The sequence below is a fragment of the Phascolarctos cinereus genome, unplaced genomic scaffold (genome assembly GCF_003287225.1).
Source record: "Phascolarctos cinereus isolate Bilbo 61053 unplaced genomic scaffold, phaCin_HiC Scaffold_726;HRSCAF=1367, whole genome shotgun sequence".
NCBI lineage: Eukaryota > Metazoa > Chordata > Mammalia > Diprotodontia > Phascolarctidae > Phascolarctos > Phascolarctos cinereus.
The window spans coordinates 12,286,453-12,313,137 of NW_027556098.1; the positions used below are offsets into that span (position 1 = coordinate 12,286,453).

General features: G+C 38.2%; 1 protein-coding gene across 1 annotated transcript in view; it reads right to left on the reverse strand.

Annotated features, from left to right (window-relative positions):
* The window catches only part of SHROOM2 (shroom family member 2), a 246,577-nt gene that overhangs the window by 50,715 nt on the left and 169,177 nt on the right, over window positions 1-26,685 (reverse strand).

A 26,685-nucleotide genomic window follows, 5' to 3' on the forward strand; every position in this document is an offset into this window, starting at 1 on the left:
CAGGCAGCCTTTATTTAAAGATAGGAGAACAAAAGAAGTATTAGTTACGATGGCAAAACAGCAAAGAAATGCCGAGTGATCATTAAACCTCATTTCCCATTTACGGATCCAATCCTGTACAAGTAAAATACAGGAATTCCTTACCTGCTCCTCACCTCTGTGTCTGCTGGATCCAGGAGCCCAGCGTACTTGCAAACCCAGCAGTGAGATTCAGGACCATACAGAATGGATTTTGTTTCAGCCTCTGTATCTCATTGACTGTAACACAGTGGATTTTCAAAGCTATGCCTCCCTCACAACAGCTGGCTTGTTCTTGCTTGCTGCCACATGATTGACAAGTTCATACAAGCTCTGTCAACTTTAACCTTGATGACTGAAGGCTCAGTCTGTATTCCATGTTATATCACTGAGAACTTCTGACCTCAGGGAGAAAGGCTCCAAAGACTTCAAAGCTTAAAATTGTCTTTTTAAACCCCAAATGGTTTGTGTGTCTTCCTTTTTATAATACAAAAGGGGAAATTATATTTTAAATTCTAATTGCACCAATTCTAGAAGACTTCACATAGTTTGCCTTCCTGCTGTTGGTATCTAATAAGTATCTTCCACTTCATATTAAAGCCAAATGGCAAAATTAAGTGTAAGAAAAATAAAAACACTGAATAACTGGGTCTTCTCAAATCTGTACCCTTGGGTTTATTATGAATCTAATCACAAATATTTCTTTTGGGTAGGAGAGATTTTGAACTAGACATTAATTAAATAACTTAACTATTGGATTGAATACCTCCTATGTGCCAAGTACGGAGCTAAGTGATGTGGTAGATATGCTTTGAAAAACAACCTCTGACCAGTCAATTGAGAAGTGATCCCTACAAAGCAGCAGCTACTATAATTTTGCTGCCCCTGTGGCCAGTCTTCCTCCACTTCTCCTGGCTTCTCCCAAGGTCCTAACCTTTGGAATTTTTGTTCATGATGTTTCCCACTTTTTCTCCACTTGTCCATATTTCAAACTTCCTTCAAAATCTAAGTAAATAAGGAAATGTGACGTTGACGAGATTGAGAAAAACAGGTAAGTTCATATACTGCTAGTGGAAATCAGATGCAGAAAGTACATTATTTCATCCATCAAAACTTCTTAGATTAACGTTGTTCTTCTCAGAACTCATTGTCCATTGTTACTGAACTACTCATTTATTTATATCTTAGTTTCCTAAATAGATCTTAAGTTCTTAAGAGTAGGAATGCTTTCTTTTATTTGTGTCCCCCAAAGAGCCTAGAATTAGTAGAAGTTACAAACTCATATGATTATTATGAAAAGGAAAAGCATTTATTAATCTGAAGTAGCAAGGTAGCCTGAGGAAAAGACAAGAGGTATCATACGCCAGACAAGCCAACCTTGTCCACCACAATGGACACTGTCCAGCATCCTGAACCCAAGAGCCTTGGGCATAACAATGTCCCCTCAATCCACCAGATCTGCTTCCAGCCCAGCCACTGCAGCCATCATTAAGAGAAATCATTGTGGCGAAGGGGCTGACTTTCCTCATACCACTAGCAACACCTACTGACCAACTGATATCAAAAGGAAGATAAACACACAAGCCTGGGCGTGGTACTATTACCCCCTCTCCCCCTGACCCCACCCAAACACCAATAAGGCTTCCAGTCCAGCCCTCACATCAACCATCTGCCAACTACCTGCCACTCACAGGAAAGACAAGGTAGCCTACCTGAACTAGCAAAATACCCTGAGGGATAGACAAAAGGCAGCATGTGCCAGGCAAGGAAAGCTGCTACCCCTACTTTGACTGCAATCTTCCATCGGACTTTTCCAAAGACAGCTCAGAACCCTGAATCTAAAGGCCTTGGGAATAGCAATGATTCTGGCGTCCATCATCTTGGGAAGGACACACCGTCAAGATGCATCTTGTGGCTAAAAACAAATAGCCCTGCACTGGTTAGTAAAGACCTAAAAAAGATGGTTCATGCCACCAATGTCCTTGGTACCATTCAAATGGTTCAACATCAGAATATTTAACATGTGCACAACAGCTCAAAATCAGATGATTTTATCAGTGGAAATGACATGAAAGAAAAAGACATTATTTAACATTTTTTTGCTGCTATATCATACATTCTTACTGAATTAAAGCTTAAGCCTTCATTAGAATGGGAGCTCCCCGATAAAAGGATTATCTTATTTTTCCACGTATATTCCCAGAGTTAAGCCCATACTAAATGTCAGCCATTTATTCATTCACTTATCATGGTCCAAGGATGTTGCTAGTTATTGGGGATACAAATAAATTCAAATCATATGGTCCCTGTCCTCAAAGAGCTTAAATTCTAATAGAGAAAGACAGCACATATAGGCTAAGAAGGAGTATTTTGGTGGTGATGATTTGACTACTGTTCTCAGAGGTAGAGTAGGAAGTGGGGGACAGGTAATCAGGACATCGAGGTGAGGGAATACTGAGGTGGGTCTGGGAACTTGGAATGCTGTGTCTCCGGTAAAGGCCGGAACACAGGAACATGGTAGCATAGAAGCTGGGGGAAGTAAGGACAGGGGGTATATGGATCCAGGACGTATATGAACGCTCACCAATTAGAAGCCATGTAGAAGCTTAAAGCCAAGTAATAGGTAGAGGCTGGCACTCAAGGAGCACAGCAACATGAAGATAGGAAGTTCAAGCTAATAATGGATTTAAATTTTTCAAATAAGTTATATTCAAATTTGCTTTTTATTGCCAAATTATTTTGATGCTGTCGAAAATGCCTCATAAAAAAGAACAAAATAACTATCACAAGAACAACAATTTATATACCAATATGAATTTTCCTGTAAGGTTTACAAGCAGCAGGTTTTTCCAGTATTAATAGAGACTTCAAACCAGAGGTTCTTGCACTACTTTTGTGACATAGGCACCTTTGGCAGTTTGGTGAAAGCTATGGACCCCTAATCAGAAGAATGTTTTTAAATACAAAAAATACATAACATAAGATTGTAAAGAAAAGCCAGTATATTAAAATAATTATTTAAAAAATTGTTTTAAGTTCACAGACCCCAGGTAAAGAAGCCCTGCTGTAAAGATTTTACTGCATTTAGCACAATGCCTGGCACTTAATCATTAACGCAATATAATCACTCTGTAGGTAAAACAAAACAAACAAACAAACAAAAAACACATCCAAGTATTTACTGAGTATATATTTTATATAAGTACTATGCAAAACACTCTGGGAAATAAAAAGGCTTAAAGATACAGCCCCTACCTTCAAGGTCTTTACAATCTTGTTGGAGAAAGAAAGAAAATTTCACAGCATGAGATATAAGTAAGCTTCATACATTATAAGAGATGAAACAAAGTAATACATCAACAATTTAAATGAAGGATAAAGACAGATATACTATATGATATTTTAAAAAGAATCCAACTTCCACCTTAAGCAGTAATTCTAAGAGTTATCCAGCCTCCACTTGCACATTTCCAGGGGTAATTTCACCATTTCACTGGTGGACAGCTCTAGTCATCAGAAAGTTCTTTCCTGTGAATACACCCAAAGGGCTATCAAAGTATTCATATCCTTTGATCCAGCAATACCACTGTATCTCTAAGAGATTTTTTTAAAGGGGGAAAGAGAGCACCCATCTGTACAAAAATATTTATAGCAGGCTCTTTTGGTGGTAATAATACTTGGAAACTGAGGGGATGCTCACCAATTTGGGAATCAATGAACAAGTTGTGCTATGTGATTGTAACGGAATATTATTGTGCTATAAGAAGTGACAAGCTGGAAGATTTCAAAAGAGCTTGTAAAGACTTACACAAAGGGGTAGCTAGGTGGTGCAGTGGATAGAGCACTAGACTTGAAGTCAAAAGGACCTGAGTATGTGACCCTAGACAAGTCACTTAATCCCCACTGCCTCCAAAAACAAATAAAAATTTTTTTAAAAAATAACTTACATGAACTAAAGCAAGGTGAATTGAACAGAACCGGGGAGAACACTGTATACAGTAACAGCAATATTTCACAATGATCAATTGTTAATGACTTAGCAATACAATGATCCATGACAATTCCAAAGGACTCATCATGAAAAATACTATCCACTTCCAGAGAAAGAACTGATGGAGTCTGAATGTCAAAGCATACTAATTTTCACTTTATTTTTTTTTATTTTGGTCTGTTTCTTCTTTTACAACATGACTAACATGAAAATGCTTTACGTGACTGCACATATATAGCCTATACCAGACTGTTTACTATCTTGGGGGGGGGGTGCCAGGTAAGGAAGGAAGGAAGGGAGAAAATCTGGAAATCAAAATTTAAATTTTTTTTTAAAAAATGAATGTTAAAAATTGTCTTTATGGGTGATTGGGAAAAAACAAAATACAATTAAAAAAAGTTCTTATACCAACATCTGTCTCCTTTTAACTTATATCTGCTCATCCAAATTTTATTCTCTGAAATACAGAGAAGATGATTATTCCCCTTTCACATGATAGCCCTTCAAATATCTGAAGAAAACTATGATGTCTTTTCTAATCTCTCAATTTTCTCTTTCCTAAACTTGCTTAATTGTTTTAAAATATTACACATTCAACATGATTACCAGGTCCTTGACAATTCTGAATGTCTACATCTAGATATATGCTGTTCTGGTCCTCTTGAAAGGACAAGTATTTCAGATGTCATCTGAAGAATAATTTGGACAGATCTTAAATAATATTGATATTAGTTAGCATTTACATAGTGCTTTAATGTATGCAGAGCCCTGTACATGGTATTTCAGTTGGTATTCACAAGAATCCCTGAGTTAGATGCTATCATTAACATCCTTATTTCATAGCTGCCTGAGGAAACTGAGGTTAAAAAATTAAATGATTTGCCAAGGATCACACCTAAGTGTGATCTGAGGCTGGATTTGAACTCAGATCTTCCTGACTCCAATACAGCACCTTTCTACCCTGCCACCTAGCTTAGCTGCCCTAAAGCTGGGTACTGCTAGACAGAGAGAAATGGGACAGGGCCTCCAAATTTGAAGGGTAGGTGCAGCTAGCTGGTGCAGTAGAGAGAGTGCCAGCCCTGGAGTCAGGAGGATCTGAGTTCAAATCCAGTCTCAGACCAGCCACTTCACAATTACTAGCTGTGTGACCCTGGGCAAGTCACTTTTAACCCCAACTGCCTCGCCAAAAAAACCTCCAAAAAACAAAAAACAAACAAACAGATTTAAAGGGTAGGGTAGAGGGAGAGAAGGGTGCTTAGCACAGTGTCCGGGACATAATATGCATTTAGTTAACAAACATTTGATAACAAATTGAAAATCAAGGAAGTACCAACATGTGACATTTGTTCAAAAGAGCAGTGAGTAAAAATGGTTTGTGTCTGCTTGTATTTCAGCTTTGAAAAGATATCAAATTGCATTAGTCTTTTAATTATATTCTAGTAGCTAATTAGGGCAATTGAGATTTCCATTTAAAAACAAAAATAAAGAAAAATCCTTTACTCAACTCCAAAAATCTGTCCTTTACCAAAGTTGGATTTGAAGGCTTCACTGCGGCTTAGAGATGACCCTAGCAGAGTTTTCGAGGGGTATGCCAGGGGAACAGAGGAGCTTTCTGGGAGATTATACTAAGTAGAAAATGGAAAAAATAAAGAAAATCTCCTAGTGAATATAAAATCAGACTACTTAATGTAAATATACATACTTTCTAAAGTTAACTGATATTTAAATAAAGCCATATTTCTTTTAGAATATAACATTTTAACCTTAAACTAAAGTAGACATGACTTCCATTTTTTAAGAACTTAAAAATTTCTACTATGGCACTGTGAAAAAGATGGCTAGATTTGTAGTTAGGAAAGCCCTGGGTTTCAGCTCTATTTCAGATACTTCCTAACTATGTGACCATAAACAAGTCGCCTTAACCTACCCATGCCTAAATTTCCTGATCTGTAAAAACCTTACTGCATAGGACTGTTGTAAAGATAATTGAGATAAGTATATGTAAAACATGGTGTCAACCTTAAAGAACAATTATAATTATTAAAATTTGCTGAAACACCAAGAAGGAAATTCCTCCAAACCAGTCCGTACTTAAAAGTTAATTTCTTACTACTAACACTGTTAATGACAACTGTTTTGTGAAACTTAAAAGACCAGTTATATTATAATTATTAAATTTTGTTATATCACCAAGAAATCCCTCCAAACAGTCCATCTTCAAAAGTTAATTTCCTACTGTTAAACTCTATTAATGACTTATGAAAGGCTTATATAATATAATTTATGGTTCAATAACAGACTAGCAAAACTTAAATTACTGGTATTACATTATTAAATGCACACATATATTTTTAATTTAGAAATTTATATTTATTTATTACTAATGTTACTTTTTATATTACTACGTGGGAATTTATATTTAGGAATTTACTACCTACCTAATTTATAGTACTACCTCGCAATTTATAGTACCTTTAATCTCCAAAGAATTAACATTATTTGATAACACACTTAGCACTTTTTCATATAACAAGCAGTCTTCAACACATATATAAATAAATATATACGCACATGTGTATTTACAGATAAAGATGTATGAGCAGCAAAGTACATAAGAGAGCTTGCCTCCAAGTCAGGAAGACTGGGTTCAGATCTGACTTCTGATATATACTACAAGTATCTAAGACCTTTAGTTGAAGAACAGATGTCAGTCTTAACCAGTACATGGAATTTTTCTCCAGGAACCTCATATGCTGATGAAATCACAGTTATGGTATTTAAAAAAAACAGTGCCACCAGCCAAAACCACTCACCTCTTCTATGCCGCCATTGCAAGGGCCCCCTCTTCTTTCCCTTCTTTTTCCTACTCAGTTCCTAATTCACCCATGTGTTAGAACTCCTGGTCTCTATCAGTAGCTAAGGGTAAGATGGGCTAGGTATCTGTTTCAAAGATGTTTTGAATACATTTAAATATAAAAATATTAGACCCAAGAATCGAATTACTATTTTTGATAGTATTTTGATAGGAAGACGCTTTTCAGTCTCCACTCTCAAAACGTGACCTATTCAAAACTGGAGATGGCATACGTATTAACTTAAGGCACCTTTCATTTGACAATAAATTCTTATACATTTTCCTATGCTGTTTCAAAAGAAAATAACAATTGCACTAAACACACATCCAAAAATCAACAACAGTAACAGAGCCTATTATCTGTCCACGAAAAAGTCACTTTGGGAGGATGTCAGTATGGTACAATCCAGGGCCGTGACTACCTGCGCTATTTCTAACAAACCACTTAAGGCCTCTGGCCTCAGTTTCCTGTTGGGTAAAATGAGGGGGGCTCGACTACATGATCTAAGGCCCCTTCCAGCTATTAAAAAAAAACAATGCAACAATATGGCAAATTATGATAAAATTTTAATGATGCCAAAACAAGTATTAAATGAGATAATATCTGTAATGTATTTAGCACTGTGCTTGGCACATAGGTGTTTATTAAATGCTTGTTTCCATCCCCTCTTTAAGTTTCCTTATAAATGTCCTTTTGTGCTTGCATTCTCTCTCTCTCATATATTATACATACATAACATTCACTGACATTCTCCTTTATTTTATTCATTTTTTTGCATTGCTATTGATCCCAGCCTCACAACTTCCCTCCACAATACCCTCCTCACAAAAAAGCTCTCTCTCATGTAACAAATAAGTTCAAGCCAACAAATAATCCAAGCCAAACAAAATCTGTGAAACACACTCTCTCTCTCTCTCTCTCTCTCTCTCTCTCTCTCTCTCTCTCTCTCTCTCTCTCTCTCTCTCTCTCTCTCTCTCTCTCTCTCTCCATTCTAGAAATGTATGTCTTATTCTGTATCTATAGTCCTTTGCCTCTATGCCAAAAATGTGAGACACGCTTCATCATCTGGTTTCTGGAGTGAGGACTGGCCACTGAAGTATTCTATGTTCTCAGCTATTCCAAAGATGGTTTCCTTTACAATGTTATCATCCATCGTTCTTGCTATATAATCAGATCACATTCTTTCCAAGTAATATATCTCTCTGATGACAATCTTTAAGCCATTTCTTCACCTGCCCATGCTTCACATGACCTTTCCCTCTGCTCCTTGCAGCTTCCTTCTCCCACTGGTGAGCTCCTTACCACATAGCAGTGTTGGAGGGGCATGGTGACAAAGTCCAGAGAGTGAAGCATGGGTGGTCTGGGCTCTTCCTCAGAATGAAGATTTGGCTTAGACAAGCTACGCTTCATGCTCCAGACTTTGTCACCATGCCCTTACAACACTACTGTGTGTTGTCTTTCCTCATTAGAATATAAGTTCCCCGAGGGCAGGAACTATATATTAATTATACCTCCATCACCTAGCAGTGTCTGGCACATAGCACATACTTTATTAACACTGCTGACTTGGTAATACATAGAAAACTACCCAGGACCTCTATACTCTTCTTCACTGCCCTTCGAGAAATCCTCCAATGTAATACTTTGGAGAAGGTGTTATTCTATGTTTCATATTGATACAACATTGCCTAAAGATAACCATCTTTTTAAAATATGGACTTTTATTTCAAGAAAAACAGTAGGGTCATTAAAAGGCCTGTACATATTTCCAAAGGCAATACATCCCACTTCCTTATTCAATTATGGTTTGATTTCACTGTCCATACACAATGTCTATCCGAGATTATGTACTGTTCCTATCTCATACATCTCAGATACACACAAATTACTACATATTATATTTTGAACAGGCATCCTTCATTCACATGTGTTTGTGTGTATGTGTAAGAGGGTAGAATGAGGAGGAAACAGTAAGGAATCCCCTTTTTCCAATCCAGATCAGCAACTATTCTCCCAATTACAGCCTTAGAGAACTGTCTGGTGCAATGAGAGGCTTAGTGACTTCCTTGAAGCCACAGAGTCAATATTTATCCTGGGTGGGACTTGAACCTGGTCTTCCTGTCTCTGAGGCCAACTTTCTATCCACTGTGCCATGCTGTATTGCTCTGAGGGACTTGGAACTCTGCAGTGTGCTGGGGCTTGAGGCAGTCTGTACAATAGCATCTGTCAACAGAAGAACCTCATAATCTATATGGAACCTCCCACTACTATCTGGATTCCAAAATGTACACCACCCATATGGTGGCAAGTGGTATATGCCTCCCTGTCTTATGCCCCATTTGAAACTAATAATCAAGAGGGTTGAACAAAGTTATCTTTATGGTTACATCATTTAAAGAATTTTGCATGATTGTGTAATGTGTGTGTGCATATATGTATGCACACATATGGAAAATACCTAGTTGGTAGCAGTTTGTTTTAGTAGATCATGCATGTATGTGTGTGTGTAGGTATATGTGTGTATATATGTATGTGTGTGTGTATTCACGCACACACATTCAACCAACACAAACAGTGGGAGCTTGTATTTTTTTAATACCAATCTGTTAACTATAACTGTAGAGATATGATCTTGCCCCAAACAAATAATGATAAAGGGAAATTTGCTTCCAAGTATACTGTCTCTTCCTTAACAACGGTTAACAGTTTCATTTACCTCTCTAACACCTAACAGAATAAAATTTGGGGATAGGTAAATTTGGTTTTTTTTTTAAGTGTCAAGGGCATCCCCAGAGGGGTTGATTTTGGTGAGAAGGGGCACCTTTTCATTGGGTACTTGAACAATAAGGGAGGAAGTGATCAGAGATAATGCCGAGGGGGTTTAAGGTAAAGAGGGGAAAATCAGGAGCTGCTAGTGAATGGCTTCAATTTTTTGATTAAGGGTGAGGCAAAGTCCTCAGTCCAGAGCGTGCAGGAAGAGAATGCTTTGGGAGGTTTGAGAAAGAAAAGTCTGGAGCAACCACTGTGGTGAGGAGGACAGGAAATGCCTTGGGGAGAAATAAAATGATTGCCTCGATGCACTGAGCATTCAACTGAAATTAGATAACATAAATTTGTAGTGGACTCAGTCAACAGAGCTACATGACTTCCTCTAGCTATGGTTCAGCAGTATGTATGAATACGAAACAAGGACACGGCTCACGGGAGTAAACCAGGGTAGGGGTATGGAAAAGTGTCAGTGGTGACAGGAGCCAAGAACAAGGGATTTGCAAGTAGAATAGTGTAGACACAACTCACTGCTACTGACATACAGTACAGAACTGAACTGATTCACTAAGGAGTTGACTTATGGGGGAAGAAGACAAGCTGTAAAGGGAGACATAAGCATGGTATATGGAGGCCAGGAAAACAATTATGAGAAAAAGTTGGATAGGTTACAGAGATAAAAAGGATGGGGGGAAGGGTGCAAGGAGAAGGAAGAAAATAGAGTCAGAGAGGCAGGTTAGGAAAGTACTCCAACTACCCAGAAATGAGACAATAAAAGCCTGAACCAGGGAAGTAGCAGTAGAGATAGCAAGAGCAAATCTGATACACATCAAGAAGGAACAAATAATTAAAAATATAGTTGATTTTCCTTAAAGGATGCCTGAGCACCCATAACAATCAATAACAATTATTATTGTTGAGTCATTTTTCAGTCGTGTCAGACTCTTGGTGACCCCATTTGGAGTTTTCTTGGCAAAGATACTGAAGTGTTTTGCCATTTCCTTCTCTAACTCATTTTGCAGATGAGGAAACTGAGGCAAACCAGTTTAAGTGACTTGACCAGGGTCACACAACTAGTAAGTGTCTGAGGCCAGATTTGAACTTATGAATATGAGGCTTCCTGATTCCAAGCTTGATGCTCTATCCACTTAGCCACAGGGCCACCCTAAAGGCATCTTAGCATCTTACAAAAATGGGAGGTGGGATTGGACTTGGAGTCAGCAGACAAGGATACAAATTTCACCTTAGATAGGGAGTCAAATCTCACCTCAGATGCTTGCTAGCTATGTGATCACAGATAAATCACTAAGCCTTTCAGAGCCATATTTTCCTCATTTGTAAGATGGGGATATAACGATATTTACCTAGCCTGACAGGGTTTCTATGAGGAAGGCACTTTTCAAACCTTAAATCACTATAAAAATGTGTTATTATTAATACTGTCCCCCTTATCACCAGGAAGCTCCTTACTGGCAGAGTTGTGCTATAAAGTATTCTAGGAGTCCAAGTTGATCAAAGGATGGAGCACAGGACTTGGGGGCAGAGAGACCTGGGTTTGCCTCAACACTTCCTACCTGTGTCACCTGGGGACAGAGCATTTATCCCCAGACTCAGTTTCCTCATCTGTAAAAAGAGGACAATAACAGCAGCTACTTCATAGGAATGTTGTAAGGATCAAATGGGAAAACACACACAAAAGTACTTTGCAAACCATAAAGGGATTATATAAATGCAAGTTGTAATAGTAATAATAAAGTATTATCTTAAAACATTCCCATTGCGGGAAAAGTTTGGGTTAGTCTCCTCAAAAGGGAAGAATCTCAAGATGCCACATTTACTGCACGATCTTGGGTTTGAACCCAAATGTTGTGTAATAATAATAATAATTATTATTATTGTTGTTGTTGTTGTTGTGGTGGTGGTGGTGGTAACTTCCAGAAGGAAGGGGAAAGTACAGGGAGGCCTCACTGCTTTTTATTTTTATTTATTTTTTAAATTCTTATTTAATTTATTTTGCACTAGAGTCTATAAGTTCTCTATCTGGAGTTCTCACCACTTTTGGAAAGTAAATATATACCAACCTGTGTCAAATTGCTTGCCTTCTCAGTAATTGGGGAGGGGAGGGAGGAGGGAAAAGAATCTGAAACTCGAAGTTTTAAGAAACAAATGCTGAAAATTATTTTACATGTAATTGGGGGGCAATAAAATTAAATAAATAATTCCTGAAAAAGTAAGTATATACATATAATGTATGTATGTGCATATATGTATCTATGTGTATATGCATGCATACGCAAGGGGGCGCACACACACACACACACACACACCCCTGACCTGGGTCATTCTATACTATAGGGGAGCAAATTATTGAGGTACTTTGTGCTAATATGGGGGAATCGAATCAATCAATAACGAAAGAATGAATTTAGAGAAGAATGAGCAGGGTCTAAAAGAGCTGATTCCTTCCTTCCTTTCGGCAATTGGGGTTAAGTGACTTGCCCAGGGTCATACAGCTAGAGGCCGAATTTGAACTCAGGTCCTCCTCGCTCCAGGCCTAGTGCTCTATCCACTGCACGACCTAGCTGCTCTAAACCTTTACCTTGAAAAAAAAAGTCTTCACCTCTTTAATTGACACCACAGTAACTAAAGATGCTATTACTTTTCATTTTTCAATTAGAGGCTTTCATCTTTCCTTTTTCAGCTTAAGGTATTGACTTTCATCATTCTCTCTTTTTTTTTTGATGCCTCTGTCCTCTACATATCCTTACGCTCTTCTTCCTACTCCTTGACATCGTTTTGTTACCTTGTGCTCCCTCTTACAGCTGCCCATACTTCCTAACCTCTGAAACAACTCCTCAAACCCATACCCTCATAACATGGAAATTCTCCAAATTATAAAACAAAGTAAGTAAAACCAAGCCTTTCTTCTCCAAGCCATTTGGGTATAAACACAAGAGGGGATAAAGTTATTGCTGGATTTTGTTTTGTTTTGTTTTTTAAGTATGACCTTGAAATGAAAGGAAACCAGGAGATCAGTACCACAAAATGCCATGTGTTTTCTTACTGCCATGGATTGTCATTCCTGTGGTTATGTATATAAGCTCAAAAAACCCCCAAACCTTCAAGTACAATGAAGAGTTGCTCCATTATTGCAAGTTCTGCGCATGCCACAGTTATGCCAAAGCCATGTGGAACGCCAGATTCTATACTAAAGAATTCCAGGCTCAGACTTTGCCCTATGGTCCTGAATAACTGAGAGTTAGATGCATCATTATCCTGGCAAGTCTGCTCAGAATTATAATTTTCAACTGACTGTTGAGGAAATTTAAGGTTAAAGGACTTTCCTAACATAACAGATGGAGTTAGTGACAGAGCTAGGATGACAAAACTCAGTTACTCATTCTGAGGTTTCCTTTTAAAATGCCATTTTTGACAGTAAATCAAAGATAATTTTCATTAAGCACCACAACCATTACAGCAGTGATATTTCATTGCTAAATATTTGGTCACTGTAAGAAAACAGAGGGGTAGATAGGTGGCACAGTGAAACAGTGCTAAGCCTGGAGGCAGGAAGACTCATTCTCCTGAGTTCAAATGTGGCCTCAGACACTTACAAGTCATGTGACCCTGGGTAAGTCACTTACCCCTCTTTGCCTCAGTCTCCTCATCTGTAAAATGAGCTGGAGAAGGAAGTGCCAGTATCTTGGCCAAGAAAACCGCAAACGGGGGTCATGAAGAGTTGGACACAACTGAATATGACCAAATACAACAAAAAAGAAAATAAAAGAAGCCTGAAAAAGGACTGGATTCTATCCTTGGCTCGGGGGGGGGAGGGGGGGCGCACCTCAGTTTTCCCATCTTTGAATTCAGAAGATGGGACTAGATGGTTTCCACATGATATGTTTATCAAACTTGCAGATGACATAAAGCTCAGAAGGATCTTGTATTCATTGCACGGTGGAATTAGGATCCAAAGAAATCTTAGTTAGTGGGAATGAAGGAAAGAATATAATGAGATAAAATTGAATAGAGTTAAATGTCTCCATCTCATCCATTATGAGAGGGAGCATGGCATAATGGATACAAAGCTGGCCTCATATTCCACAACTAATATTCTATAAGTACATTAACTCTCAAGTACATTAATTTTATTAGTTTATGACATAATTCTTCCCTCCCTCTAGAGAAAAAAAAAAACTGTCAACAAACTCAAAATTCCCTACCCTGTCACTGAAATGCTCCTCTTATCCTCGCAATAAAAGCTCTATTATCACCCATTTCACCAAAATAACAAGTTAGAGTTAGCACCAACCAGATAGCTGTTTATAGCTCCTCTCACCACCATTCTCTGTCTTGGCACTCCAATCATTCTTAAGGCTGAAGAATGAGTCATGTGCAGTATGAGCATAAACCCAGGTTCCACCCAAGCTGAAAAAGATGCATTTACTAGTCCACTGACCAACCCTTGGTGCACAGCCTGAAAACCAGTTACTCAAAAGGGCGAATCACCAGGCCAGCAGGGGGTAGGGAAACTGTGGCCCTCTAGGTCCTCAAGTGAAGCCCTTTCACTGAATCCAAACTTCACAGAACAGATCCCCTCAATAAAAGGATCTGTTCTGTAAAACCTGGACTCAGTCAAAAGGCTGCACCCAAGGACCAGGTCCCCCACCTCTGGGCTAGGATGTGCATCTGTGGAGATGCACACAACAAATAAATCACAGATTCTTGAAACACTAAGTAGAAAAGATCCCACCAGTTTTTTGTCTATCATATCACACTGCCCATTCATTTATCCTGTAGAACCCTGACAGACCAAGGTGGTTTTTTTTGTTTTTGTTGTTACTTTAAATACGGAAAAAATCTTATTTCCCCAAACCCTATAATCACACAGTTGAGGTTTTTGGTTTGTTTGTTTTTTTTGTTTCCCAATGGGAATAAAAGACTTTTTGATTTGTTTTGTTCTGTCCAGACCTGTGATTTCATTAGCATAATAGACTCTTGGTAAGGAAACCCCTCTTACCAATGCAGTTAGACAACTGTTCAGTACCATTCAGTCAAAGAGTTGCCTGTGGACAATGAATTAGGGTCACAGGGTCAGGATGGGTCAAGGGATGTGGTTGTAATTTAAATCCTCTTAATTTTAAAGCCAGCTCTCTACTAGTGGTTCTCAAACTTTTCCAAAGAGATAGAACCCTTTGGTTTAAACAAAAACTTTGGCAGAACACTTGTAGTAAAATGCTCTAAGATTATGTTTTTTAACATCTATTAACAAGCAACATAAGATTCACAAAAAAACCCAAAGAACTGGAATATTTTGAGGTTCCTTACAGCATACTTTGAGAAACACTGCACTACACCAGAGAGACAGCTAGCCCTACTAAATTTTAATTTGATTAGATAGGGTCTCTCCACCATTCCCACCTACTGAGATTTCAGTAGATGCCATTTTTGACAAACGAAGTAGAAGCCATCCTTCCTAGCTTTGGGTCACCTATAAGTTTGAGAAACATATAATATATGCCTCCAAGTAGCTGATATTAATAATAATAATAATAATATAGCATTTATATAGCACCTACTATGTGCTAGGCACTGTGTGAAGTGCTTCATAAATATTATCTCCTTTGATCCACACAACGACCTGGGAGGTAAGCACTATTACGATCCTATTTTACAGCTGAGGAACCAAACAAACAGAAATTAAGTGACTTGCCCAAGATCGCACAACTAGTAAGTGTCTAAGGCCAGAGGAATTCCTATACAAGCACACATCTTAGCCATGTACCATGAGGGGCTTCCAGGCTAATACTGAATCCTTCAATAAACACCATCTGGATCTGGTCATTTAACCAATTCCATCATACCAACTGTACTGCCTTCTAGACTACATCTATCCACTTGATCAACCAGAATTATATAAAAGACTTTGTGAAATATCTTGCCAACATAAGATCACTGTGCATTCCCCCAATTTACCAATTCAATCCCCTCCCCACCCCCCAAAAAATGAGATTGACCTACAGTGACTTAATATTAATGTAGTCCTGTTATTTCACATTAATTGAATTTGGGTCAGATAGCATTTATTAAGCACCTACTACATATGGCCAAGCACTGTTGCAGGGGCTGACATTACAAAGGCAAAAGTGAAACATTCCCTGTCCTAAGGGAACTTACAGTCTACTCGGGAAGACAACACACACACCAATAAGGAAATAGAAGACAAATACCAAGTAATTTCAAGGAGGAAAGGAAACATTAACAACTGGAGAAATCAGGAACTACAGTTTCCCTTTCAAGGGTTCACAAATGATCCACTTAATAACCCATTCCCGAATATTTCCAGTAATCAATGTTAAGCCAGTCCACTGTACAGTTTCACGAATCCACCTACTTCTCCTCTTTTGAAACCCGGAAAACATCTGCTCCTCATCTTCCTCACTCCTGGTCATGGTAATTCCTCATGGTTCACAGACTGTATTTCAGCAATCACATCCAGTTCTTTCAATGCCCTAGGATGCAATTTGTGGGGATAGAGCACTTGACCTGTCTGGTAAGTGATCTCCTGTTGTCTTCCTACTATTCACCTTGGGTTTCAATTCCTTGTTAACCTTTCTGTTCTAACCTTCCCGATCTGAAGTTCATTCTCCTTGACACAGAAAAAAGCAGCAAAAGAAGGCTCCCTATATCACCTGCTGTCACCATCCCATCCACCTCCTGGGCTGGCCTATTCTTTTCATCCACCAATATGGCTCAGAAAAAAAGACCTCCTGGTTGGCCTTAATATTTTTCAGATGCCTCAGATCATTCAGGGCTTTTGGTTATTCTTACAAGGCCCTTTTGTACTGTCTCCATTACCGGCCAAACAACAACAGTGCCAAATACTGATGCTACTTTGAAGGGAGTAAGGGAATCCACTCAAGCTTTTTAGGAAAGCTGGGCTCATTCCAGCAAATGAAACAAATTATTCTGCAGAATTCTCTCCTGGCCGTTGGCTTAATGGCAATAGATCTGAAGGAGGAGTCCTTTCTTTATGGCAGCAATTGTTTTAAAATTTGAACTACTAGTCTACGTTGAAGTAAATTATAATTAGATTCTTGTCATCTTTGGGGGGAACATCTTATTTAAGTATTAAGTAAACCAGCTCAAGAATCTCGTGGTAAAGGGTTAGGTCAGGGATAGCGGTGAAGGAATGACAGAATCTGAAGCTCACATGGACTCCATATGCCTCAGGAAAAAGAAACTACAGAAAGATTACAGGCATTAAGATTCCCTGAAGAGGCTGGGACATAAGCTTATTTTGCTGGTTAATGCAAGTCTGACCACCAATTTCTAGAACCCTGGTCAAGATTAAATAGTCTTTAAAAAAAAAAACTTGCTTCACAAGAATTCATTACAATTATGTCCACTGGGTTGTTTGGAATAATGATGCCCCATTTGACAATATTTGGCATAAAATAGTAAATGGCTAGAAATGGGGTGAAAGGGATATAGGAAAGAGGGTAGGGATAAATACAACATGAGTCTGCTTTAAATGAATGAGGTCAGTAAATCCATACAATGTAAAATACTGCAGATATCTAGTTCCATCTATGAAACTACAGGAAACTTTACCCGGGTTTTAACTAGTTTGAACTCAAAATGGACCAATAACAATTTTTTTCCCAGAAAGAGAGAAGGAAAGTGAACTCTACATTTTCTGTAATAGTTCCCAGAATGTTCTGTTCATGAAACTTTGTCAGTTAATAATAAGGCAACATTTATTATCAACATTTATTAAGAGCCCCCTGTGTACCAGCCAGTTTGCTAAGCATTGGGGATGCAAATATGAAAAAGATAGCCCCTGCACTCAAGGAGCTTACAATCTAACAGGGGAAGAAAATATACAAAGGGAAGCTGGAAAGGGGAGAGAGTAAGCTACCTGGGTTTTAACTTTAAAAAAGTGTGTGTGTGTGTTGTGTGTGTGTGTGTGTGTGTGTGTACACACATATGTGCATACACAAGATATAGGAATAGTCCCCTTTTTCATGTTTCTTTTGAATTGACATAGACTTTAGAGAAAAACTTTGCTACCTGGTATCTATAATCTCCATTGTAACTCTAGATACTGGTTCCATGAAATCCAAAAAATTTTGGGAGCAGCTATGAGCTTGTCAAGTTGTAAGTGGTTATTTTCGCTATTTCAAATATAAATGAAATTTATGTTACTTCTCCTTTTCTCCTCTATCTCCCATGTTAAATGCTTAGGAAAGAGAGAAAAAAAGGAAAGAAATGCTTTTTTTCAGCTGAAAATTACTTTTATTTTAAAATTCCTGATCACTGAATATGCTACACTTTCCAAAATGACTTAAACTATATATACACAGGCAAATATAAAAAGACAGATGAGATTATAATAATAGCATTTATAATAATGCTTTAAGGTTTTCAAAGCACTTTACAAATATTATCTCATTTTGTCCTCACGAGAATCCTGGGAGGTAGGTCTTGTTACTGTCCCCATTTTACAGATGAGGAAACTGAGACAGATGATGATTAAATAACTTGCCCAGTGTCACACAGCTAGCAAGTGTCTGAGGATGAATTTGAATTTGGGTTTTCCTGATTCCTTTCTGGCATGCTATAGGTTAGTCTCATATTTACATGTCTTTTTTTTCTATTAGGAAAAACAGTTGGCAGAAATCTAATTACTGTTTAGCATGACATACAACAGTGCTTCAATAGTCCAAATTTTAAAAGAAGGATTGAATGTTTGCTTTGCTTCATTTTCCACCTGAACTCAGTCCTTTGGGCTTCTCTATCTCCTCTTTTCTGACCCCACTGCACTACTTAGGACTTTCCTATCATGTACCCCAAAACGGGGTACCTCCCCCTTCCCAACTTCCTTCTGTGTGTTATTTTCCCCTATTAGATTGTAAGCTCCTTGAAGGCAGAGGCTATCTTTTTCATATGTGTATCCCCAATACTTAGCACAGTGCCTGGCCCAAAGGGAGCTCATAAAAAATGTCGATTGGCTCACTATTGACTGACAAAGCTTCATGAATAGAACATTCTGGGAACTACTGAAGAAATGAAGTATTCACTTTCCTTTCTCCTCTCGTTCTGGGAGAAATTGTTCTGGTCCATTTTGAATTCAAACTGTTACCTTTCTTATGCATAAAACACTGGACCAGCAGAAAATGTTTTGAAATGATTTGTGTCATATTTTCAAACCTTTGTTTCTTTTCCTCAGGTGGAAATGCATGGTCATTCAATGACATCAGTACTGTATTGTTTCCTTACACTAGCAAAATATCAGGAAAAATTTACCGAGAGGATCTGATGTTAGCAGCTGGGAAGACCAAAGTGGACAAACAGAAAAACACCAAAAAAAGAAGATAACTCATGGGCCTATTGGCAGAAACACTTTTTTTAAAAAATAATCAACTTTTACAAATCCTGAGCTCATTTAGAAAGTTCCCCTTGCAGCCACAACATATATACAAACACAAAATATACAAATAGGGGAACAACTAATACCTTTTTCAGTTCAGTCATTTTCTCAGCCATGTCTAACTCTTTGCAACCCCTTTTGGGGCTTTTTTGGCAAAGATACTAGAAAGGTTTGCCATTTTCTTCTCCAGCTCATTTTACAGATGAGGAAACTGAAGCAAACAGGGTTACATGATTTGCCCAGGGTCAAACACCTAGTAAGCGTCTAAGCACAGATTTGAATTCAGGAAGAGGAGTCTTCCTGACTCTAGGCCCAGCACTCGATCCACTTTGCCCCTAGATGCCCTAACAATGGGAGGGTCAGAAAAGACATCATTTAAGAGATGGCCTTTGAACTGAGACTTGGGAGAAGCTAGGGATTCTAAGAGGCAGATGTGAGAAGGGTATGCATCCCACACATGGGGGTATGGGGACAGGCTGCCAAGTGCCAAGTCTTAGAGACAGCAGACTGAAGACTATGTAGAGGGAATAGCAAATAGACCAGTATGGATAGAATATGGAGTGCCATGAAAGACAGTGACATGAAATTAATTTGGAAAGGTAGATTAAAGATGGACAGAGAAAGGCCACAGTACTATATTTTTAAGAACCTGGTAGTCTTACTAAGCTTCCTCCCCTATGAGAGCCTCAAACTATACCAATCTTGCTCTGAGCTCTTCCAACTTTGCTCTCTGAGAGGGCAGAATACATACTAAACTGTGGCCAGAGATGCTTCCCTCCTTACTTATCATTTGGACGACTTCCAACAAGGTTCCCATTGTTTCTATCTTACCAACCAGTTCCTTCTTGCTATCTCTCTCTCCTTCCTCTGAAATCTTATACCAATTATTGTCTCTACGCTTCATTTGCCAATTACTCATGTACTGCCTCAGGTTATCTCTTTTGCTGTTGTCTAGAATGGTTATGTAAATCTTGTATTATTATTTAACTTTTCAAGTATCTATGTTCTCCCTCTCCAACTACACAATAAGAACCTTGGGGGAAGAAAACATCCTATACAGAAGAAAACATTCTACCTCCCACAATGCCTAGCACCTGGTGGGTGTTCTACAAATATTGCTGGAGATGAGGGTTAGGGAAGAGTCACTTATTAGGAAAAAAATCCTAATTATTATTTTTTTGTTCAATCACTTCAGTTGTGTCTGACTCTTTCTGACCCCATTTGGGATTTTCTTGGCAAAGATACTACAATAGTTTGCCATTTTCTTCTCCAGCTTATTTTACAGATGAGGAAACTGAGGCAAAAGGGGTTAAGTGACTTACCCAAAGTCACACAGAGAGCAAATGTCTAAGGCCAGATTTGAACTCAGGTTTTCCTGACTTCCAAATGAATACAGAGCATGACTGAAAGTCTATTTTTAAACCAGATAATACAATTTTGGTAAGCTCATAAATAACTGTGTGTACATTTATGTAGAAGTGGACTATAAAGCAAGCGGTTTCAATAAACGCTTATTGACTAAATTTGCAACGTGAAGAAATGAGCCATCTCTACTGAATCTTATGCATGAAAGCAGGACAGAAGCCCATTTTTTAAAAAGTTGTTTCACAAGTGTTATTTAAAGATTCAAAATAAATCAACTAAATCCTTAATATATCATAGTGAGAACAGGGTCAAATCCTGAAAACTACTGAAAATTTTTACTTAGTCTGTGAGAAGCTGGATTTCAGGGCCTTAACAAAAGTTAGCAGAGGACACATAGTTATTGACTTGCTTATCCATAATTTATTTAGAATACAAGAACTTGAGAAAAGCTGGACAAGGTGGAATCAGTTCCCCACTTGGCCCAATTATGTTTCTGACAGTGCTGTATCACAGAAATTTTGCAAAACATAGAAGTGCCCCTTCACAACAGTTAGCACTTACTACAGCACTTTAAATAAGCACTACCTATGGGGGCAGCTAGGTGGCGCAGTGGATAGAGCACTGGCCCTGAAGTCAGGAGGACCTGAGTTGAAATCGGGCCTCACACCAAACACTTGACACTTACTAGCTGTGTGACCCTGGGCAAGTCACTTAACCCCAATTGCCTAAAAGCAAAAAAATAAAATAAAATAAATAAGCACTATCTATAGCTATATCTATCTAAAACTTTGAAAATTTTATACTTGAAATTTTCAAAGCAATATAAGTTTCATAATTGCAAAGCACTATAAATTAAAAAGCTAAATCATTTTATCTTTGCAACAGCCCTGAGAGATGAAGGACCTTGTATGCAAAACTTTAATGCTTCATTACACCTCCAATCTCATCAATGTGGGTACTGCCTCCAATGAAACATATTGTAATCCATTCACAGTCTTTATCTAATGTCACTATCACTCTTGTCCATGTCTTCCCAAGTAAAGTGCTAAAGTCTTTCCTTTAGGTCCCTTGACATTGCCCAGTTACCAGTGCCCATGGCTTGTCTGTCTTGTTATTCGTTGATGTCACTAACCACTTTTTTCCAATCATAAACCTTTTTAATGATACTTTTTTGCACTACATTTAGTAATCTATTTATTATAGCCACCATGCATCTTTTCCACTGCCCAGGGGGTGACCCATAATTTTGATTCTTTGGAGATGGTGACATCCCATGATTCCACTACTCCATGATTCATCACTTTCTCTCCTCTCTTTTATAGCCAAACTCCTAGGGGGAAAAAAAAACCTGTCTACACCAGTAGGGACAAACTCAAATAGAAAGGGATCCCTGAGAACTACCTATTAACTTAGAAAACCACTAATTAACATTAACTGTGTTGTATTTTAATTTATCTCGTCAAAAATTTCCAATTATATTTTAATCTGGTTCCCTAGGAGTTTCGTGGGACTGAGTTTGATATCTCTAGTCTACACTCAAAGCACCCATTTCTTCTCTCATTCATTTCTTTACCCTTTGCAGCCTGGCTTCTGACCTCAATACTTAACTGAAATTGTTCTTTCCAAACTTGCCCATGATCTATTGTGCAATAGTTAATAAGTGCGTACTAAGCACCAGGCATCGTGCTAAGTGCTGGAGACACAAAGAAAGGTGAGACAGTCCCTGTCAAATCTTTTCTCTACAATATTTCAAATACTTGACCACCCTCTCCTCCCAAATACACACACACACACACAGAGTATTGTGTACATGCATGCATGCATGCACACATGGTATGTATGCATGTATATTTATTTGTATGTATGTATATGTACACATACAGCATACCGATTAGATCAGCAGTTCTTAAACTTTTTAGTCTCCACAACACTTTTGCATTCTTTACAATTTTTGAAGGCACCCTCCCAAAAGCTTTTGTTTTGTGGGAAACGTACACACATACATACACACAAATACAGGCATGCACATATACACATGTGTCTGTATACACACATATATGCAGGGATATGTGTATAATCCACACATGTGTTATCCCCCCAAAAAAGCTTGTGCGTATATACATATAAACACACATACACATATATATACACAATAGCTTTTATCTTATTCATGGACTCTTTGTTTTTGTATATGTGGGTGTGCATATAAACACACACATATGCATAGATAAATAAATATGTACAAATATAGACAGATATATATACACACACATATGTATGTACCATAAGAACAAAAGTTTAGGGGGTCCGCAATAATTGTTTCTGAGACCCAAAAGTTTGAGAACCACTGGTCTCATTCAAACTCCTCTCTTAACAGATGAGGAAAAACATAAAGCCTAAACTAAACAACATGAGTCATACAAGCCCATTTTAGAGACAGAAATGTTAACTATGTCTCACTGAAAAGCTAAGAGTAGAAAGCCAAAGAGGGGTACAAACTGATGTATTTAAGATACCCTTCAAAGCCCTTTACAGAGACATGGGAGATCTGGTGCACAGATGCATCCATATTTTCCTTTAAAAAAAAAAAGTTCTTTTTGATGACTGATTATTAGAGTAGCTACCAGGTCCACAGCAGGGTAACAAGCCCCGGAGGAACTACAAGGAAAGCAGCTGATATTTCTTCTTTTACTGGAAGGTTACCACTTGACGTATCATCATCCTAGGCCTAGTCATTTCTGGACAGTATCCTATGAAGCAGCATTGGCGTCTGTATTTGCATGCGTGTGCACGCGCGCACACACACACACACACACACACACACACACACACACACACACACACACACCCTCTATGGGCAGAACAAAACAGAAAACAGAAAAAAAGGTTAAAGATGCTCCATCCAGCAAGGGCAGGGCTCCTCTGCCTGTATCCCAACTCCTTCCATCCCCCAGCACCCCCTTATTCTTTAATCAGATTAAGCTTTAATAAGATTAATTTTATTTGAATCCCTCCCTTGTGGGAGGACTCGGTCCTTACTTGAGCTGGCAGGCAGGAGAGAGAGTCCCTGGCCTCCTCCTGATGGCCAAAGGTTCTTATGAAGGCTCCTGAATGAAAAGGGGTCCTACCACATGCTGGGCAGGGGAGATGAAGATTAGGGATGGAGTGGGGAGGTGTGCTGCCTGAGCTCATGGTGCCCCGCGCTGATGCAGGGGCTTCTCCTTCCTAAACTACAGGGAGAAGGATGTCTATTTAATTCCCAAAGCTTTTCCTTCCATCCTTTCCACCCTCATTCTATTTTCGCTTGTGCTGTAATTGCATGTTTCTAAGATGACAGCAATGTATCGCAGGAGTTCTTAACCTGGAGCCTGCGGACTTTCAAAAATTTTATTTAAAAATAACTTTAATTAAAATGAAATAGCACATCTGAATAAATAAAATCTTTTCTTTTTTTACTTTTTTGAGACTGGGTTTCCCTCTCTCACTCAGGCTGGTCTGTTGCTCCTGGGCCCAATCTCACCCCTGGTTGGCTTCCTTGTCTCTGAGCTATTCCAGTTTGTACCTCAGCAGCCAGCCTGGTGACACCCCACACATCCATAATAATAATAACAAAACTTATAGCACTTAACTGTGTGCCAGGCACTGTGCTAAGTGCTTTACAATTATTATCTCATTTGATTCTCACAACAACCCTGTGAGAGAGGTTCTATTATTAAATGCATTTAAAGATAGGGAAACTGAGCCAAACAGAGTGGAAGTGACTTGGATCAGGCTGCATTTGAACTCTGGTCTTCCTGACTCCAGTTCTGGATTCTGTCCATCACACCATCTAGCAAGACCTCACCTACTGGTGCCAGACTTAGTGCAGACACCTATTAGGCTTAACCGATGACAGAGGACAACTCCTTTGCTCAAGAGTTTCAACCTCCCCAGTATCAGGAATTACAGGCATACATGGCCACACTTAGTGAATTACTTTTAAACAACATTTTGATAATTATCTAAAATATAACCCACCCCCCCTTACAATTCTATATATGTCATGTATTTAAAAACATTACTCTGAGAAGGGGGTCTATACACTTCCCCACACTGCCAAAAGGGTCCATGATACAAAAAAAATTAAGAACCTCTGCTGCATAAAATCAGAAAGAACTAATAAGTAAACAACAATTTCTACTGAAATAATTGTATCTAATTATTCCAACAATAATGGCTATTTAAAAACATTGCTAAGATTGCTAATTTCTTTGGACTTCAATTTTGTCACCTACAAAATGACTAGGTAGTCTCTGAGGTGCCTTAGAGACTGAGCTGGTGGCTCAGTGGACAGGGCACCAGGCCTAGAGAAAGGAAAATCTGAGTTCAAAACCAGCCTCAGAGACTAACTTTGTGACCCTGGGCAAGTCTCTGTTTGCCTCAGTTTCCTCAACCTTTATAAAATGGCGGTAATAAGAGTACCTATCTTACAGAGTTGTTGTGAGAATCAAATGAGATATTTATAAAAAGTACTTAGCACAGTGCCTGGCACACAGTAGGCATTATATAAATGCTTATTCCCTTCTGCTTCCAGCTGTAGATCTATAATCCGATAGCAGATGACAGTCATAAAACCACAGCTTATACATTTTAAAGATAAGGTATATTCAATTCACTTAAGTCCAAACAATTTTTTACTAGCTTAAAAAAAAATTAAAATTAATGGGAAATTACTATTGCTATAGTTTACCTTTTAAGTGGCTTCATTTCTTTTCTAAGTATCAATCTTTAAACAAGAACTGAATATTGTATGAAAATTATCTATTAAACAACTTTCAGCTTTCCTCCAAAGAATGTTTTATTTATTATCAATGTTATTTATTAATATTGAAGCAAGTAATATTTGCAAAATATCTGATTTAGACTGATTTAAAATAGACTGATTTAAATTTAACTTATTAATCGAATACAGGACCAAAAAAACTTTTTTAATAGTCTTTCAGATTCTTGATTGACTTTCACTCCATGAGGAATCATTTGGATGAATTTTAATGGGAACTTATTGTGGCAACATGATAGAATACAAAAAGAAAAGTATAGGACTTGAACTCAGGGAGACCCAGGTTCAAGTCCTGACTCTGACACCAACGCCATGGTGGTAGGCAAATCATTCATTGTCCTGAACTATGAGTTCCTCACCTTTAAAATGCCAATAAGCATTTGCACTACTTACATCATAGGATTGTGTTGAGGAGTGCTTTGTAAATTATAAAGGGCTATATAAGTGTTATTATTATTAGTAATAATCATTCCCTGCCTGTGACTAAACAGACTCAGAATGATTTAAAAATCCGTCATAATGTCTCTATTTTTGCCATGTGTAAATGGCATTACCTCTTCACCAGAAAAAAAAAATTGAGTGCGTACATTATAGCCATTCATTATCACTTTGGGTCTATTCATAGCTGAGGAATTAAATTCTCCGACTGGAAGTTTTTAGTACAAAAACCATATGTGCTCTTTGAATAGTTTAAATGACCCTGGGATGAGACAAAGAGCTGCTGAGAAAAACCATGAAAGAGAACACTTAACAAATCCTTTCCCTGCAATGCAGTGTGATGCCTAAATAATACAACCACAACAGGACGTAGAAATAGGCTTTTAAAAAAATCATTACAGCTGGTGCCCAGCCACATGATTTACATGGATTCCACTGTAATAAAGCTAGGATTGTGCTGCACAGACACTGCCAAAGAGCTGGCGTAGGTGTATTATTCACATCTTTTTTGTTACCCATGGGCCCTCTGTTTCATATGGAAAGGACAGTTACATAAAGACTGACTTTCTACCCAAGTATACACAGTACAGTTCCTGAATACCTTTCTCCTACCCTCTTGCTTTTTAAGCACAAAGACCACTGATATTCATTTATAACATTGATAAAAGGATGGCACTTAAAACGCACCAACAGTACATGCTGAGACTTAAAATGATTTTTTAAAACTACACTGCAGAAGGGTTTAGGTGGACTATTCATGTGAAAAGAACGACTCTCGGGCTTAGAAGTTTAATTCAAATCTAATGCCTATTACACAAAACAGACAAGGCAAAAGAGGTATATGCATATATGCCATACTATTGTGTACATATATTTTCATGCCCAATTAAGGCTTCTATACCAAGGTTACTCTACATATAAACAAGTGACATTCAGTTTCCATTCTGACTTTTCCCCTTACTATCGCCAAATTCCATATGTAAAAAAAAGCAAGAGAACA